General features: G+C 38.0%; 1 protein-coding gene across 1 annotated transcript in view; it reads right to left on the reverse strand.

Annotated features, from left to right (window-relative positions):
* LOC107617495 (ADP-ribosylation factor-like protein 5) overlaps positions 1-2,745 on the reverse strand; it is an 11,763-nt gene extending 9,018 nt beyond the window's left edge. Inside the window, exon 1 of the mRNA XM_021110413.1 lies at positions 2,735-2,745. The gene's annotated coding sequence lies outside the window, so the exon portion shown is untranslated. The remainder of the gene's footprint in view (positions 1-2,734) is intronic.

The following is a 5,124-nucleotide window of genomic DNA, read 5'->3' on the forward strand; positions in this document are numbered from 1 at the left end:
CAAATACATTAAACCATAATTATAGTCTAATATAAATTTTAAAATATCACCTAAATTAAAACATTACATCAACAATAATATTATAATCTCATCTAAATACAAACTCAAAAATCAAATAACAATAAAATAATCAAACATAAAATACTAATATCAAAGTTTGTCTCCAATGATCAAAATTTACGAGACATAAACTAAGAACAAAACAGCAACTCGATGTCAAGAACAACGAATTATATTCGGTGATACTGTCATCTAACCAATAACACTGTTTAGTTAACAGCAACTCAATGAAAAACAATGAATTAAGATTAACAATATAAATCAAAATTAAAACAACAATAATAAGATCAAGAATAACAAGTATCAAATTAACAAATTATTAAAATGTGAAAAATAACACAACAACTTAACAATTACAATTTATATGGATTAAGTTATTATGTATACACATCTTCAGACATAAAATGAATTTATAATTATAAGAACTTCATCAAAACCCATATATATAGATCACAACTTTACAATTTGATTCTTAATAATCCTCATGCAGCTAAATATAAATGAACAAGTGTAGGGGGTTCGAATCCTTCCTTGTGCATGCAGTAATTTATTGGCCAGCGACAAATCCTTAAATAGAGCTCTGATTCGCGACGGATTAGTCCTTAACCTGTCGAGTTGGAGGATACCGTGGACAACCAAAAAAATAAATGAACAATTTTGTTTAAGTACTAAAAGAAAAAAATGGGGTAATAAGTACCAAGTCTTCATTAAGGATATAACAATCAAGCTCATCATCCTAGCCATCATGCAAGTTCTTGTCTTTGACTAAATCTCCAACATCGATGTGGCAAAGCTCTGTGGCTTCAGCTAGAGCAGGACATGTCATAGATTTTTCTGTCCTCAGGGTACCGCTCACCAAAATGTTTGGCCTCTTCCTCCTATTTTTTTTTTCACCATCACTACAACTTAAAAACCTGCACCAAAATAAGAAATTTAATTGGAAAACACTGTTCCAGTTCATGTCACATGCATTGTTACATTTCAAAGTGCTTCAGCCAATTAAAACTCAACAGGGGGATCCAAATATTTTAACAACTAATATTAAATCATTAATTATTCTAACAAAAAAAAAAAAAACAAAAATTTATAAAAATCCAACAACTAAGCACAAACAACAAAAACCAACATCACAACACAGTATGGTTAAAGAGGAATGGAGAAGACTAGAAGAGACGCAATTCATAGACAAATTGAAGGCTTTGACAATTTTTTTAGGAAGATGGCATAAAGACAACTTTGGTAAAATGAACAAGAAAATCATGAAGTTTGAGGAAGAGATTAAGAAGATTGATGATATGGTGCGGGATGGAGTTTATGATGGAACAGTGGAGGCTAGAAAACGGGCGCTTGTGGCCTGCTGTGAGAAATGGTAAGTAAGAAAAGAACTACATTGGAAGCAGATGTCCCACTCTAAACATGCGATGGACATTGATAAGAACACGAGGTACTTTCACAATTTAGCTTCTGCGAGAAGGAGGAACAATAGGATTGATGCGCTACTCATTAATGGAAGACTGGTAAGGAACCAAGTTAGAATTAAGATTGCAATCAGAGACTTTTATAAGAGATTATATCTTCAGGAAGAGTCTCCTGTGGTGGGGTTCAGGGACGGCCTGGTGGAAAGGATTAGTAATGAGGATGCTCTAGCTTTGGAGGTACAACCGTCTCCAGAGGAGGTTAGAGAAGCAGTATGGGATTGTGAGTCATCTAAAGCTCCAGGAAGTGATGGGTACAATATGAACTTCATCAAGAGGTGTTGGGATGAAATTGGCTCAGAATTTACGACAGCGGTATTGGATTTTTTTTGACTTCCAAGTTGCCGGCAGATGCTAATCTCACTTGGGTGGCACTGGCCCCTAAGTTTACTGGTGCTAAGGAAATCAAAGATCTGAGGCCGATCAGCATGGTTGGTTGTGTTTATAAAGTCATCTCGAAAATGTTGGTTAGGAGGATGCGAGCAACAATGCCACGGCTAGTAGGTGAGACACAGAGTGCTTTTGTGAAGGGACGGAAGATTCATGATGGGGCTCTTATTGCATGCGAAACTGTTCAATGGATTAAATTGAGGAAGAAGGAAGCGGTCATAATAAAGTTAGACTTCCAGAAAGCTTATGACAGAGTCAAGCGGAGCTTTGTAGACCTTGTGCTGCAAAAAACGGGTTTTGGACAGAAATGGAGGGGTTGGGTTATGGAGTGTGTAAGTACGTGTTCTATGTCAGTCTTGATAAATGGCTCGCCTTCTAAGCCGTTTAAGATGGAAAGGGGCTTGTGACAAGGAGATCCACTGTCTCCTTTCTTGTTTGTACTTGTCGTTGATGTTCTACATAGGATGCTTGGGAAGGCGGTAAGAAACGGGAGCATTTCATCGCTGGTGGTTGGTAGGGATCATATTCAGCTATCGCATCTTCAGTTTGTGGATGATACTGTTTTGTTCTACCCCCATAGGAAGAGACAGTCAAGAATTACAGGAGGATCCTTCATTATTTTGAGTTGATGTCGGGGCTAAGTATTAATTATGATAAATCTAGCCTCATTCCAATTAACTATGAAGATCAGTGGGTGCAGCGAATGTGTAGAGTGCTAGGCTGTAAAGTAGCCTCTCTTCCAGTGAAATATTGGGGAATCTCGTTAGGAGCTAACCCGAGGTTGGTTAAGACTTAGAGGCCCATCATAGAGAAAGTGGAGGAAAAGCTGAGCATGTGGAAAGCCAAGGTTCTCAATAAAGCAGGCAAGCTGGTTCTTATTAAATCTGTGCTGATCAGTAGGGGTGAGCACGGGTAGCGGGTACCCGATTACCCGTCTGAACCCAAACCAAACCGATGGCTATTTCTAGCGATTGGTTCGGGTATTGGTTCTGGGGGTGCAGAATCCGAACCAACTCGTGAACCCGATCATATATTAATTAAATAAAAAAATATATATTTTTATTACACTTTTGTATTTAGCTTCTAATATGTTTGGTATTTAATATGTTTGGATTTTAATGTGTTTAGTGTTTAATATGTTTGGATTTTAATGTGTTTAGTTTTTAATGCATTTGGTGTTTAACATGTTTGGATTATTTCTATTGATGTTACATGTTTATTATACTTGCTGAATTTTTAAGATAAAAATTTGGATTTTTTCATGAATTTCAAAGTCATCGGGTACCCAATTACCGAACTGAACTAATCCGTTCTTAATCGGTTTGGTTTGATTCAGGTACATACACAAAAAAACACAAATCCAAACCAAACCAAACTAATTACATTTTAATTGGTTCGGTTCTAATTTTACTTTGAACTCGAACCAAACCGACCCATGCTCACCCCTACTGAACAGCCTCCCTATCTATTATTTGAGTTTATATAAAATGTTGAAGGTTGTTGCAGAGAAACTGATTTCCTTACAGAGAAGGTTTCTATGGAGTAAGGAAGACGGAAGGAATGTCATGGCCATGGTCAAGTGGGAGGTGGTGCAAGCTCCCAAAAAGTTTGGCGGCTTGGGCGTCGGGGATGCCATGGTGCGCAACACAGCCCTTTTATTTAAATGGTGGTGGTGTTTTTCGAAGGAGGATTGTCACTTGTGGAAGAAGGTGGTCTGCTCTTGTAATAACCTGAACCCAAATGTGTTGTTGTCATCCCAAGTATTACCTACCCGGGGGGAATCGTGGAAGGATATTTGTCATATCCAGTTCAAGGATCAACAGGTAAGACAAAAGATGACTACTTGGTTGTCTATGGAGGTTGGTGATGGAAGAGGGACTCGATTCTGGGAGGATGTTTGGCTGTGTGGCGGTTCTCTCAAAGATCAATTTCCGAGGCTTTTCTCAATTTCAAACCAAACAGAATCCGTTATAGAGGATTGTGGATTCTGGATGGGTTAGAGTGGAGATGGAACTTCCAATGGAGGTGAGAGCTGTTCCAATGTGAGTTGGATTTAGTGAACCAGCTGCATGAGACACTAAGACTAGTTATTCTTGCTAATGACAAAGAGGATAGAGTAGTATGGAAATGATTCCGGAGGATATAGCGAGTTACAGTTTTACTAGGACAGTTTGGAAATGGCTAATTCCACCAAGGGTTGAACTGTTTGTCTGGTATGCTTTGACTGGAAGGGTCAACATGAAGGAGAGGTTGAGTCGGTTTGGGGTGGTAAACCAAGAAGATGTTGTATGTGTTTTATGTAACAAAGGTGTTGAATATGGTCACCACTTGTTTCGTGGTTGTGATCTTTCTTGGCAGGTTTGGTGTGCATGGGTGTCATTTGTTGGAAGGCAATGGTCGTGTCCGGGGACGCTCAAGGAATATTTTCTAAGTTGGACTGAGATACCAACTCGTAAGGAGGAGCGTAAGAGATGGATGGTGTGTTTCTGTGCGATCATCTGGAATATTTGGTTAGAAAGGAATAGAAGAATTTTTCAGAATAAAGGTAAAGGAGTCAATGATATTATCCATCAGTCCTTTATGAACTATAAGGATTGGCTAGGTGTGGATCCCTTTTGTTGTTGATGGTAATGGCGAAGACGACAGGGGGATATTTTTAGCTTTCTTTGCGTTGGTGGAGTTCCTTTATTTGTTCTATTTTGGTTTTCTTTGTAGTCTTCTTATGCTCCACTTGTTGTGTTGAGCTTTTTCCTTAAAAAAAAAAAGTAAAGGTGTTCAAAAAAACTGATTTAACTAAACTGAACTAAAACTATAGGTTTTATAAAAACCAGTTTCTTAAAAATTGATTTTATGGTTCAGTTTGGTTTTAAATCAAATAAAACTAATTTTATTTAAACTTCAAAATTAGTTTTTAGTTTTTACATACTCTCTCTCTCTCTCTCTCTCTCTTCCTCTCTCACACTCTCTCATTCTCCCTCTCTTCTCTCTTTCTCCCCCTCTTCTCTCTCTTTTTACCTTATCTCTCTCCCTTCTCTATCTCTTCCTCTCTCTCCTTTCCCTCTTTCTCACCTTCCTTTCTCTTTCCCCCTTACTCTTTCTCTTTCTCTCTCCCTCATCTCTCTCTTCTTCTCTCTTTCTCTTTTTTTTCTCTCTCTTCTCTCTAAAGAGGCAGAGAGAAAGGAGGAGAGTGAGAGAAGAG

Source organism: Arachis ipaensis, chromosome B09 (assembly GCF_000816755.2).
Source record: "Arachis ipaensis cultivar K30076 chromosome B09, Araip1.1, whole genome shotgun sequence".
NCBI lineage: Eukaryota > Viridiplantae > Streptophyta > Magnoliopsida > Fabales > Fabaceae > Arachis > Arachis ipaensis.